This window comes from Ranitomeya imitator, chromosome 3 (genome assembly GCF_032444005.1).
Source record: "Ranitomeya imitator isolate aRanImi1 chromosome 3, aRanImi1.pri, whole genome shotgun sequence".
NCBI lineage: Eukaryota > Metazoa > Chordata > Amphibia > Anura > Dendrobatidae > Ranitomeya > Ranitomeya imitator.
The window spans coordinates 356,853,769-356,868,797 of record NC_091284.1 but is presented as its reverse complement, the minus strand read 5'-3'; positions in this window follow the sequence as shown (position 1 = coordinate 356,868,797).

The following is a 15,029-nucleotide window of genomic DNA, read 5'->3' as shown; positions in this document are numbered from 1 at the left end:
GGGGACGTTAACGCGACCACTAAACACGACACCTAAAAAGACATTGTGTTAGCGCAATCCGCTAGTGCTAAACGGATTTCCCTAACGCAATGTGAACCTAGCCTTAGGGAAAAATAATAAAATTAAAAAAAAATGTATTTATTTCCATTTTCCGGTTAGGGTTAGGGTTAGGGTTAGGGCTAGGGTTGGGGCTAGGGTTAGGGTTTGGATTACATTTACGGTTGGGATTAGGGTTGGGATTAGAATTAGGGGTGTGTCTGGGTTAGGTGTGTGGTTAGGGTTACAGTTGGGATTAGGGTTAGTGGTGCGTTTGGATTAGGGTTTCATTTATAATTGGGGGGTTTCCACTGTTTAGACACATCAGGGGCTCTCCAAACGCGACATGGCGTCCGATCTCAATTCCAGCCAATTCTGCATTGAAAAAGTAAAACAGTGCTCCTTCACTTCCGAGCTCTCCCGTGCGCCCAAACAGGGGTTTACCCCAACATATGGGGTATCAGCGTACTCGAGACAAATTGGACAACAACTTTTTGGGTCCAAGTTCTCTTGTTATCCTTGGGAAAATAAAAATTTGGGGGGCTAAAAATCATTTTTGTGGGAAAAAAAAGGATTTTTATTTTCACGGCTCTGCGTTGTAAACTGTAGTGAAACACTTGGGGGTTCAAAGTTTTCACAACACATCTAGATAAGTTCCATGGGAGGTCTAGTTTCCAATATGGGGTCACTTGTGGGTGGTTTCTATTGTTTGGGTACATCAGGGGCTCTGCAAATGCAACGTGACGCCTGCAGACCAATCCATCTAAGTCTGCATTCCAAATGGCGCTCCTTCCCTTCCGAGCTCTGCCATGAGCCCAAACAGTGGTTCCCCCCCACATATGGGGTATCAGCGTACTCAGGACAAATTGAACAACAACTTTTGGGGTCCAATTTATTCTGTTACCCTTGTAAAAATACAAAGCTGGGGGCTAAAAAATCATTTTTGTGAAAAAAAAAAGAATTTTTATTTTCACGGGTCTGCGTTATAAACTGTAGTGAAACACTTAGGGGTTCAAAGTTCTCACAACACATCTAGATAAGTTCCATGGGAGGTCTAGTTTCTAATATGGGGTCACTTGTGGGGGGTTTGTACTGTTTGGGTACATCAGGGGCTCTGCAAATGCAACGTGACTCCTGCAGACCAATCCATCTAAGTCTGCATTCCAAATGGCGCTCCTTCCCTTCCGAGCTCTGCCATGCGCCCAAACAGTGGTTCCCCCCCACATATGGGGTATCGGCGTACTCAGGACAAATTGGACAACAACTTTTGGGGTCCAATTTATTATGTTACCCTTGTGAAAATACAAAACTGGGGGCTAAAAAATTTTTGCGAAAAAAAAATAAATTTATTTTAACGGCTCTGCGTTATAAACTGTAGTGAAACACTTGGGGGTTCAAAGCTCTCAAAACACATCTAGATAAGTTCCTTAGAGGGTCTAGTTTCCAAAATGGTGTCACTTGTGGGGGTTTTTAATGTTTAGGCACATCAGGGGCTCTCCAAACCAACATGGCGTCCCATCTTAATTCCAGTCAATTTTGCATTGAAAAGTCAAATGGCGCTCCTTCCCTTCCGAGCTCTGCTATGCACCCAAAAAGTGGTTTACCCCCACATATGGGGTATCGTCGCACTCAGGACAAATTGCACAACAACTTTTGTGGTCTAATTTCTTCTCTTACCCTTGGGAAAATAAAAAATTGGGGGCGAAAAGATCATTTTTGTGAAAAAATAAGATTTTTTATTTTTACGGCTCTGCATTATAAACTTCTGTGAAGCACTTGTTGGGTCAAAGTGCTCACCACACATCTAGATAAGTTCCTTAAGGGGTCTACTTTTCAAAATGGTGTCACTTGTGAGGGGTTCCAATGTTTAGGCACATCAGGGGCTCTCCAAACGCAACATGGCGTCCCATCTCAATTCCAGTCAATTTTGCATTGAAAAGTCAAATGGCGCTCCTTTCCTTCCGAGCTCTGCCATGCGCCCAAACAGTGGTTTACCCCCACATATGGGGTATCGTCGCACTCAGGACAAATTGCACAACAACTTTTGTGGTCTAATTTCTTCTCTTACCCTTGGGAAAATAAAAAATTGGTGGCGAAAAGATTATTTTTGTGAAAAAATATGATTTTTTATTTTTACGGCTCTGCATTATAAACTTCTGTGAAGCACTTGTTGGGTCAAAGTGCTCACCACACCTCTAGATAAGTTCCTTAAGGGGTCTACTTTCCAAAATGGTGTCACTTGTGGGGATTTCAATGTTTAGGCACATCAGGGGCTCTCCAAACGCAACATGGCATCCCATCTCAATTCCAGTCAATTTTGCATTGAAAAGTAAAATGGCGCTCCTTCCCTTCCGAGCTCTGCCATACGCCCAAACAATGGTTTACACCCATATACGGGGTATCAGCGTACTCAGGACAAATTGGCCAACAATTTTTGAGGTTCAATTTCTTCTCTTACTCTTGGGAAAATAAAAAATTGGGGGCGAAAAGATCATTTTTGTGAAAAAATATGATTTTTTATTTTTACGGCTCTGCATTATAAACTTCTGTGAAGCAATTGGTGGGTCAAAGTGGTCACCACACATCTAGATAAGTTCCTTAGGGTGTCTACTTTCCAAAATGGTGTCACTTGTGGGGGGTTTCAATGTTTAGGCACATCAGTGGCTCTCCAAACGCAACATGGTGTCCCATCTCAATTCCTGTCAATTTTGCATTTAAAAGTCAAATGGCGCTCCTTCCCTTCCGAGCTCTGCCATGCGCCCAAACAGTGGTTTACCCCCACATATGGGGTATCAGCGTACTCAGTACAGATTGTACAACAATGTTTGGGGTCCATTTTATCCTGTTACCCTTGGTAAAATAAAACAAATTGGAGCTGAAATAAATTTTGTGTGAAAAAAAGTTAAATATTCATTTTTATTTAAACATTCCAAAAATTCCTGTGAAACCCCTGAAGGGTTAATAAACTTCTTGAATGTGGTTTTGAGCACCTTGAGGGGTGCAGTTTTTAGAATGGTGTCACACTTGGGTATTTTCTATCATATAGACCCCTCAAAATGACATCAAATGAGATGTGGTCCCTAAAAAAAAATGGTGTTGTAAAAATGAGAAATTGCTGGTCAACTTTGAACCCTTATAACTCCCTAACAAAAAAAAATTTTGGTTCCAAAATTGTGCTGATGTAAAGGAGACATGTGGGAAATGTTACTTATTAAGTATTTTGCGTGACATATCTCTGTGATTTAAGGGCATAAAAATTTAAAGTTGGAAAATTGCGAAATTTTCAAAATTTTCGCCAAATTTCCGTTTTTTTCACAAATAAACGCAAGTTATATCGAATAAATGTTACTACTAAAATGAAGTACAATATGTCACGAGAAAACAATGTCAGAATCGCCAAGATCCGTTGAAGCGTTCCAGAGTTATAACCTCATAAAGGGACAGTGGTCAGAATTGTAAAAATTGGCCCGGTCATTAACGTGCAAACCACCCTCGGGGCTTAAGGGGTTAAAATACTTTTTAATAATGTGTTTGTGTATTTTTTTAACCCTTTACTACTATTGGATTAATAATGGATCGGTGTCATAATTGACGACTCTCCATTATTAATTTGGCTTAATGTCACCTTACAATAGCAAGGTGGCATTAACCCTTCATTACCCCATATCCCACCGCTACACCGGAATAGGAAGAGAGTGGCCAAGTGCCAGAATAGGCGCATCTTCCAGATGTGCCTTTTCTGGGGTGGCTGGGGGCAGGGGTTTTTAGCCGGGGGGGGGGGAGGGCAATAACCATGGACCCTCTCCAGGCTATTAATATCTGCCCTCAGTCACTGGCTTTACTACTCTGGCGGAGAAAATTGCGCGGGAGCCCACGCCAATTTTTTCCGCCATTTAACCCTTTAATTTAATAGCTAGAACGGCCAAATTTTGCATATACACACTACTAACATTAGTAGTGTGGAATATGCAAAAAAAAAAGGTGATATGAGATGGTTTACTGTATGTAAACCATGTCTCATATCATGTCGGGTTTTAGGAAGGAGATAGCAAAAGCCGGTAATTGAATTACCGGCTTTAAAGCTATCTAGCGCTGTATGAAGTAATAATATATATACATATATGTGTCTACTGACATATATATATATATATATATATATATATATATATAGACAGTATATATGTTTTGTTTTTTTTTTACACATGGATCCCTTGTATAGCCGTATGTTGGTTTTGCAATCCTGCGAGAAAAACACGCAGTACAGATGCCATACGGATTACATATGGAGGATGCCATGCGCAAAAAACGCTGAAACACCCTGCCTACGGAGGAGCTACGGACCACTATTTTGGGGACTTTTCAGCGTATTACGGCCGTAATATACGGACCGTATTGTCTTACGCTGAGTGTGACTCCAACCTAACAGAGCCAAAGTGTAGGACAGCAGAGCCAAGGGTGCATAATTTTCAGAGCAGAAACTATTAGGACTTTCAAGTTTTTGAGGAGTTTTGTGTTTTTGAAGAGGATTCCAAGAGGAGTCCAAAAACTGCTAAAAAAAAAAAAACAGCGTGATGTACCCTAAGATAATTTGAGGAATAAAGGAGATTAAAAAAAAAAATTAAAATAAGCCACCATGAAAAAACCCTAATTTAAAGTAGATAAACTATAACCTTTATTATTGATCCTAAAACAAGGGACAAACAACTTCTATTTATCTAACCTGATGAGCCATGTGGTGAAACACGTGGAGGTCACATGACATCAAAATGATAAGTACCCCTCAGTAATGCCTAAATGAGTGCATCATTTGAAACTCTGGATTGAAAAAATATCTGATGACAGCAATAGCAATGGTATATCGTTGTTTTTCAAGCACACTTTACAGGCATTCACCGATCCCTAGGGTTCATGGATTATAGGGTTTCCCAGGGTCAGCCGCCGTTGAGCCATATCTGCTGACAAGTAGGGTGCCAACCTCCGCTGTATAGTCAGGGTACAGCGTAGGTGCAAACCAGAAGGGTACACTTATCTTATTTCTCTGAGTATATCATTGTTTTATGAGACATGGTGATTCACCTTTTTCCTGACTATATTTGAGCATATACAACCTTTTTTTCTGACCTGTCCTATTGGGTACTTTCCTCATATATTGTGAAAGTGTATCAGCTGGCACTTATCTATAGAGCATAATAGGTCGTTCGGGTCAGCCATCGTTGAGCGGGGGTGCCATTTTCATATGGGTTGTATCTAGGGTGCCAACCTCTGCAGATTAGGCAGACATTCAAGTCAGGGATCATTTTTTAGGGTGAACGCAGTGTGCACTTTTTAGTGTGGTGTTTGCAGTAGTTGTTTGTCTCTTCTTTTAATATCAATAATAAAGGTTATATTTTATCTATGGTTTATTCTTGATTTACCCTTACACGTATTGATTGTTTGGTGTTTGTGTAAAAGAGATAGACAAGGTAAATAGCAGAAGATTGAACCAGCTATTAACTTTGTTGCAAAGAAATGACTATCTGTGTTATAAAGAGTCAGTCAATGGTTGATTTCTACATTTGCCATTTACGGTTAGATCCTTACACCAGGAAATTATATGTGTCACTATCTCCTGCAGGCACATGATAGGTTGCTATTTAATTTCTTAGAATATCCTGTGCATCACAACTGCAATGTGTCAGCCTTCTGGTTTCTGCATAATGCATTTTTAGCCATTTTTATCTTATGTCCATTGATGAACTGTATGAGCAAGTGTGCATAGATAAACACATTGCCCACACTGCGGTCAGCTATGAGACCTTGAAACCAAGCTTATGCAAGAAACATACAAAATATTTTGATTTTTATAATAGAACATTACCAGGTATAAGTGCAGAAGCCTCTATACATATTTGGTCATCTGAACATGATCTTCATTTTATGGCATCTATGGGATGACTTGCTAAAGGATAGCTACCCCATTTCTCTGAGCCCCGGATACAAGCAAATGGATACACACTGCAGCGTAGATTATGCACTTTCTTATAGCAACCAGGCACAGCATTTAGCAGATTTCATTCTCATAACTGCAGCATGCTAACGGACATCCTACACAGATACCGATGATAACGGCGATTGCGCCAAAACATTGGGAAAGGACCTTTATCTGTGTGCCCCATTTTGTCGGCTGTTAATTAAAATTGAAGATTTACTGGCAATTCTTTGTGATTCATTGAGTGCCGAAGGTCATCGTTCTAGCCCATTTCTCTGTCAGGAAAGTGGCAGATGTTCTTTACCTTTTACCAGAAAATGTTTTTGCCTCCAATTTACCATATTCCACCAGTGAAAACCATAATGTTTCTATAGATCATCTCTCCTGTGATCTCTTTTTACAAGCTTGTGATCCTTCTTAATACATGTACTGTATGTGGAGCGCCCCCAGACACAGGGCCACAGGTTACTCGGTACCGGTCCTCTCTGTCTCAGTTCTGGGGTTGTCACGGTGGCGAGACCCCGTCCGTGACCCTGCTAAGGGGCGTCCAATGAAAGGGTTGATGGTAGTTTGTCAAGGTCCGTGACGCCACCTGTGGTGTTCGGTCAGAGCGACCGACGCTGCTTCGGGGTAAGCTGGGGTGATGGAATGGCAGCTAGATGGTATACCTTCCCACAGGTGAAGTGTATCCCCAGGGCTTCCCAATAGTGTAGGTGGCGATGGTGTGAGGCGCAGTTAATAACGAGGACACAGGGTTGCAGTCTCTTTACCTCTTTACTGGTGACTTCAGGACCGGCCGGTCCGAAGGCACATCAGAGTTCCCTTTGCAGGTGAAAATCAGTGCCTACCAACTAGCGCCTGTGTGTTGCAGTCCTTCCCTGCTGAGCATTCGGGATAGTCCTCACAACTGTCGTTTCTATTCTGATGTTCTGCTTCGTCCCCCAGTTTGTTATGGCTAGGACGCACCCGTTTGACGGGAAGGCTCGGAGCTATGCTGGGACCCTAGAGACTCCCCTCTCCACGTTTGCCCCCTATGTCTTCTTAGGTGTTGTATGTTACACAGCCAAAATATAATCAACTGTCCTGCCTCTGTTTGAAGTAATGCTTGGAGTCAGTTACTTCCTCGGCGTTCTGGCCACCGGCTACGTGCCTCAGTAGGATGTTGCCGATCTCGGGGCATGACTCCTACTGGTTCTCCTTTGTGCTTTGATCTTGTTTCTCACTTCTCCACAATATACTTCGCTTTGTGTCCTTTCTTTAGATACCGCCGCAAGGTAGTGCAGGCGCGGTTCTGTAATGATCTGTCCTTGTCGCTAAGTTACTGCCAGGTTCCCACGCCTGACAGGGACCCCTCTGAATCTTCCCCGCAACACCCCCTGCCACGGAATGTTGCCTGGACAAAACCCAGCCAGCTTCTGACTAACTTCCTATCCAACCCCCAGTTTTACCAAAGTGTGAGGAGTGGCCTAATAAATAGAACCTTTTGCTCCCCCTGGTCGCCGGAGTGTGAAATGTAGTGGGTGACTGTGATACCTGGTCAGGTGGACTCCTTTAGTGCCATCAGACATACCACCACTCCCCTTAGTGGCAGAGCGACATTACTGCAACGACCAGGTCTCTGGGGCGCTGCACTCCCCCCCGGTTAAATCCAGTACTCCCGAACTGGGAAGAAGAACAACAATACATGTTAGCAAAAGACATGCAAATTTTTGAAATGCAAGGAACAAATAAATATAACAATGCTTCCCTTTATGGGAGGTGAGAACACTTGAACGTTACAAACGAAAACAAGTTTAAATATTTTAAATAACACTCTGACTATAAATAACTTCTGGTACCCTGCCAGGTATTCTACTAATTGCAAATTCTGCACAATAATTTAACTTCTCCTTTAAGGGCGTATAGCCTGAACCCACTAAAGGCTTACTATAAAATACTATAATGCGAACTTAACTTTTCTTTATTTTTCTGTCTTTACAAATGCAGGACCGCCTAGCTCCTTGTCTGGGCCTACTGCCATCTGTTCTTCTGTCAGCGCAACTAACCATCTTTCTATGGTTCTCAGGAGGACTCTCTAACCCCTACGGGTTCACTGTGTTGAAATTTGGCTTCCAACTTTTCCTGTCCTCAATCTCTAGTAACATTATTAACATTTCCTAAATCTCAACATTATTACAATTTAACTTTCTTAAGGCAACATTATACTTAAGTGCAACACATGAACATTCCCTTTAAGAGGGAACTAAGTCTCTTTGAAGTAGTGCAGATTCTCTCTATCTGCAAGTCCTTTGGAAAGCAAGAACTTCTATGCTGTATTCAGAAACAGTCTCTTCGAAAAGTCTTCTTTCCTTTGTAAAATCAGTAGAGGGCACCTTTAAGAAGGTGCGAACTATTTACAACACAGTTTGTGAATCATTCACCGTCCATGATTCGGCAGTCTTTTAACAGTGAGGAACTTGTGCAAAGTAGAAAAATGTAAAACAATAGGGATCCCGGGTCAACAAAGGGATCCCTTTAAGAAATAACCCTAGATGGGTTTAAAGCAGCAAAAGCAGGAAACAGTTAACTATATACAGTTTCAGGGTTTCGAGGTTTGTTACTGTAATAGGTGACACGACATCAGTCGGAAGTGAACACCCCCTGGCCGGGGAAGGTCTGTATCTGGACTCTCATCTGATGCCGTATTACCGTCGTTGATTTGTCTCTCCAGTGTGGTCAAGTCATTAGTGGGTCTGATACAGATATCAACTCTGGTAGCAGATTCAGCAGGAGGAATGATACTCATGGTGATAGTAGTGCTAGGACCCGCTAGTTCCAAGACTAGGGGGTTAATGTTGTTAATCTTAATCGCGGCAGTAGATGGCGCCACAGTAGGCTCATATCGTTGAACATTCTTGGCATACCATCCTTGCTCACCCCTGTGGCGGGTGTAAGTCACATGATCCCCCCTGCACAAGCTTCGATTAGGGGCCCCACCTCGGGACGGAATTTCCACGTTATAGTTGGCAGCGAAGATTTCAGTCGGCAGTCCCGACTCCAGTATGAAGCCGCAACCCCTTCTCGGGTGAAAGGCTAGCACTGTCCCTCATCTCACCGGATCCTTTTTGCCACGTTTAGTCTTAGATTTCGGTACTTTTTGGACAGTCTGTTTTGTTTGTTCTCGGCTTTCCCATTGTGAAACTAAGCATTGTCTGTACTGCTCCCAGGTGAGCCCAACAACGTAAGAGCCCTCCTGTCTGGACCCGTCTGGTTGAATCCTTGGCGCATCCCATTCAAAGATCACCCCCTCGTGGCTCACGTCTAACGGCTCACCCATAGATATCGGTAGCGGGGCAATGTCCCCTTCATGGCGTAAAGGGCTGTCGCCCCAATCTCGGCAGCGGGAGACCGGTCATAGATGGGATGGGGAGCGGTCGCCGGAGCTGGATCGGTCGGTGGGGCAGGGTCGTTTTTGGTACCTGCGTCTGACATGGTCCCACCGATGTCGGTCGGTCCCGCTGATGAGGACACTGGAGTCTGCTGCGGCTCGGACCGCGGTTCTCCCGGTGCGGCCCTCGGTGATGGCTCTGACCTCCATTGCTTCATATCGGTTGGCTCCACGCTCAGAATAGGCTGACTCGGCTCCTCCGCCCGCGGCTCCAAAAAGTCCGAACCCTCCAGCTGCGGCAGCTTCAAGTCGGGTCCACCTCCGGCTGACGGGGACAGGCCAGGATCACTCCTTCGTCATTCGGGTACCCGCTGGTCGTCATCCCCACTCCGGGATCTGTGATGGCATTCACACGCTGCTCCTCCATTTTCTGGGGGTGGAGCTCCTTCTTCTCTTGGTTCCCGCCGTTGCAAATCAGGGGGCAGTTCTCCTCTGCTTCGGGGCAGATCGTCCTCCCACAGCAGTAATCGGAGGGGGTGGTCAGCACTTCTGGCGCCACTTTGATAGTCTCCTCCCATGGCACGCCCTCCTTCTTCTCCTGCGCTCCTTGTGGCGCGGCAATGGCGGCAGTTTTGGCAGGAATCTTGGCGGCAAATAGCAATACACAGTCTCGGCAATGAATCACAGTTCCAAGGCACACATGACCTGATTCTCCAGGCTTAAGTACTATCCTGTTCATGACGCCAAATTGGAGCGCCCTCAGACACAGGGCCACAGGTTACTCAGTACCGGTCCTCTCTGCCTCAGTTCTGGGGTTGTCACGGTGGTGGGACCCGGTCCATGACCCTGCTAAGGGGCGTCCAATGAAAGGGTTGATGGTAGTTTGTCAAGGTCCGTGACGCCACCTGTGGTGTCCGGTCAGGGCGACCGACGCTGCTTCGGGGTCCGCTGGGGTGATGGAATGGCAGCTAGATGGTATACCTTCCCACAGGTGAAGTGTATCCCCAGGGCTTCCCAGTAGTGTAGGTGGCGATGGTGTGAGGCGCAGTTAATAATGAGGACACAGGGTTGCAGTCTCTTTACCACTTTACTGGTGATTTCAGGATCCTCAATCCGGAGCACTGTTAACAGGGCTGTCTGAGACCGGCCGGTCCGAAGGCACATCCAGAGTTCCCTTTGCAGGTGGAAATCAGTGCCTACCAACTAGCGCCTGTGTGTTGCAGTCCTTCCCTGCTGAGCATTCGGGATAGTCCTCACAAATGTCGTTTCTATTCTAATGTTCTGCTTTGTCCCCCAGTTTGTTATGGCTAGGACGCACCCGTTTGACGGGAAGACTCGGAGCTATGCTGGGACCCTAGAGACGCCCTTCTCCACGTTTGCCCCCTACGTCTTCTTAGGTGTTGTATGTTAGACAGCCAACCTATAATCAACTGTCCTGCCTCTGTTTGAAGTAATGCTTGGAGTCAGTTACTTCCTCGGCATTCTGACCACCGGCTACGCGCCTCAGTAGGATGTTGCCGATCTCGGGGCATGACTCCTACTGGTTCTCCTTTGTGCTTTGATCTCGTTTCTCACTTCTCCACAATATACTTCGCTTCGTGTCCTTTCTTTAGATACCGCTGCAAGGTAGTGCAGGTGCGGTTCTGTAACGATCTGTCCTTGTCGCTAAGTCACTGTCAGGTTCCCACGCCTGACAGGGACCCCTCTGAATCTTCCCCGCAACACCCCCTGCCACGGGATGTTGCCTGGAGAAAACCCAGCCAGCTTCTGCCTAACTTCCTATCCAACCCCCAGTTTTACCAAAGTGTGAGGAGTGGCCTAATAAATAGAACCTTTTGCTCCCCCCGGTGGCCGGAGTGTGAAATATAGTGTGTGACTGTGATACCTGGTCAGGTGGACTCCTTTAGTGCCATCAGACGTACCATCACTCCCCTTAGTGGCAGAGCGACAATACTGCAACGACCAGGTCTCTGGGGCGCTGCATATGTTCACAGTATAGATAAATATCATTGGACTTTATTCCTGATCACTTTTATTCTTACTTTGGGCCTTTTGTATGATGGTTTTTCATTTTAAATAATAATGCACTTAGGGTTGGCAGTCCTGGATAACTTTAGGAAGCCCCTTATCTGTTGAGACAAACCATCCAAATTAGGGATGCACATAGTGTTATAAAGGGAGTCAATAACCATTTTATACAACAGCCAACAATAATAAACAATCTTAAATTATTGCTTATGAAAAATAAAATACAAAATATATTATACATCCATTAACAACACCTTTAGGACAGTGTACAAAACAATGGATGGTACATAAAAATGTTCTGCTCTCAAATCAAATCACTTGCATTAATATATCACGGTGATCCACATCAGTAGTAAATCTTGGCTGCAAAACAGGTAAAAATATCACACATGAATCGTATGGATTGGTTTCATAATACTGCTGCTGCACTCATGCATGTCCACAAGTCATAACAGTCCCTATTGCGAAGCACCTAGTACAGGTGAAGAGTAAAGATGAGAGAATATGTTCGGGAAAATGATCACCAAACATAAATTCGTCTCGAATGTGGCACATTCAGATTCATAATCAGAAACACAAGCAATTTTTCAAACAATTGGCATGGGAAAATAAGTGCGTTGCCACTAAAGTATTTTTAGCACTTTGGCTAGGACCGTGGTGGTGTATGGTGAGTGGGGGGATACATGTTTGATGAAGGGGTTGGGATGAGGAGAGCTCAGAGGAGCGGTGTGCTTGTCATTTTTTCTCTAACTTTATGGATGCAAATGGCGGCTAACCAATCATGGCGCAGGAAACATCCACAATGTGAGACACAAGGGGTTGTGCCATTGTCTGCTGAAATCACATGTCCCTCTCTATATAAATAATAATAATAATTAATAATAATAATAATTTTATTTATATAGCGCCAACATATTCCGCAGCGCTTTACAAATTATAGAGGGGACTTGTACAGACAATAGACATTACAGCATAACAGAAATACAGTTCAAAATAGATACCAAGAGGAATGAGGGCCCTGCTCGCAAGCTTACAAACTATGAGGAAAAGGGGAGACACGAGAGGTGGATGGTAACAATTGCTTTAGTTAGTTGGATCAGCCATAGTGTAAGGCTCTTGTGTTCATGTAAAGCTGCATGAACCAGTTAACTGCCTAAGTATGTAGCAGTATAGACACAGGGGGTTATTAACTGCATAAAGTGTATGAGAACATGATGCGAGGAACCTGATTATGGTTTGTTTTTTTGTTTTTTTTAATGGGCCACACAGGGATAGTTAGGTTAATGCGTTGAGGCGGTAGGCCAATCTGAACAAATGAGTTTTTAGGGCACGCTTAAAACTGTGGGGATTGGGGATTAATCGTATTAATCTTGGCAGTGCATTCCAAAGAATCGGCGAAGCACGTGTAAAGTTTTGGAGACATCCTGTTTTAGTTTAGTTTTTATAGATAGTTTACATAGCTAATGTCATGTGTGGCTGTGAAATCAACTGTTCAGTAGTTATTCTTTTTGAGCCATTAGTGAGGTCTTGAGACAGCATGGCACATTTCGTCAGAGTATGTTGTGCACTGCTTCTATTGTGCTCCATGCATGAGTAGAGCTTTAAAAATCTATATTTTTCATTTGCTAACGAGAGTCAGCAAGGCATATCTTACGTTGTAATTTAGTAGCAGTGAAATTAAGCTGTATGCAGAGTAAAAAAAATTCTTTTCAGTTGCTAAAGTGATTTAGCATGCCATATGTCACCTTGTCATTTAATGGCGGTGAAATTCAACTGTATGCAGAGTAAAAAATACTATTTCTTTTCAGTTGCTAATATGATTCAGCATGCCATATATCACCTTGTCATTTAGTGGCAGTGAAATTCAGCTGTTGCAGAGTAAAAAAAAGCTATATTTTTCCATTGCTAATGTGATTCAGCAAGGCATATGTAACCTTGTAATTTAGCAGTGGTGAAATTCAGCTGTATGCAGAGTAAAAAAACCTATTTTTTTCAGTTGCTAAAGTGATTCAGCACGCCATATTTCATCTTGTCATTTAGTGCTGCTGAAATTCAGCTGTGTGCAGAGCTAGTGCAGAGTAAAAATAATCACATTTTTTGTTGTTAATAGTGTGCTCCTGCACACTATCAGAGCAACATGAGTGGGGAAAAAGTGAGGTTACGGTGGAAGGGTGAATAGGCTTGGTGTTCAAGGTGTACGTGGGGTAGGTGGTAATCTTAGTGAAAGCACTCATTAACCAACACCATCACATCCTATCCAAACACAAATGGCAACTTCTGTTACTGGACAGGCTACTCTACCTACACTACCTTTTTTTGGAGGCCGCACAGTGAAACGCCTTGTTGATGAGGGCCAGAAAGAGCATGGACGGCAAGCGCAGCTTCAAGTGGCCTCTCCTCCTCTTCCTCCACCTCAGTCAACATCACACACAGTACAGTCCACAGTGGTGAAACCCCAAATACCCTTGCTTCCCACAGCATCACAACTCTCCAACCGACAAACTGATTGTAGGGAACCACAGATGGGTGAGTCTGCAGAGATGTTCCCATGTTGTATTCCATTGGCATCAGAAATGTACTATGAATTCACAGTCAAGAGGAGGAAATCATCTGCACTGATGCAAAAACATTTTTTAGCTTGGATCTGGGACAATATTAAGTAGGGTCAGAACAGCATCCTGACCCTCATCACCAGCTGTTAACCCCAGGAGGGGGAGAAGGTGATCCTGATGAGACTCAGATATTTTAAGCTCTCAACGACTGTACTGTGCTGTCAGGGCAGGAAGAGGAGGAGGATGACTCTCAGAGTGAGGAATGGTATAACACAGAGCATGATGTTAATGTTGTAGATCCCACTTAATGTGAACAAAGAGACAAGCAACTGAGTATGTCATCTAAGGAGATGAAGGAGGTGGAAGAAAAGGAGGTTATGTTGCGCCCTATGGTGCAGACACAGAGTGATGCAACCATGTGGAGCACTGCATCCTCAGGCACAACTGTGGCTGGGGCCAGCAGTGTTCACGTGTCTGCAGCTCACAGGGACGGCAAGGGTTGCCTAGTCTGGGTCTTTTTTGCCATTGCAAAGGATGAGCCAACTCACATGTCAGAGATGCGGTGAGCACATTTTACAAATTTCTTTGGCTGGTATACATAATTATAAGTATCTGGTGACCATTTCTACTATTATATATTGGGCTTAGGGATGGTCCATATTGCCTCTTCCACGGCTGATTGAAATTGTACTTACATTTGCTATGCATTAAAGGAGTTGGCGGCATGGAGTAACATCCTGGTATATTATCTTTATTATATGATGGAATTTATGTCAGATCTTATATTATGATTTATGGCTGCTGCTATTAGATTGCCTGTTTACATTGGTTTACAGGTTTTCCTGTTCGTTGTCCACTAAACGGTATTGTTGCTTTTTTATTGTTGTTTTAAATTATTGTGTCATAAAAGTTATATTTTATTTTAATTTTTTGTGGGATCTCTTCATGTTTCCATCCTATATGATATAATATGGAAGGTTGTTGTATGCTATTATCTACATGCTGGAGCAGACTTTGAATAGCCTGCGGGCGGAGGTGGTAGTCCCAGAGGAGGAAGCAGAGGAGGATGCAGAAGGGT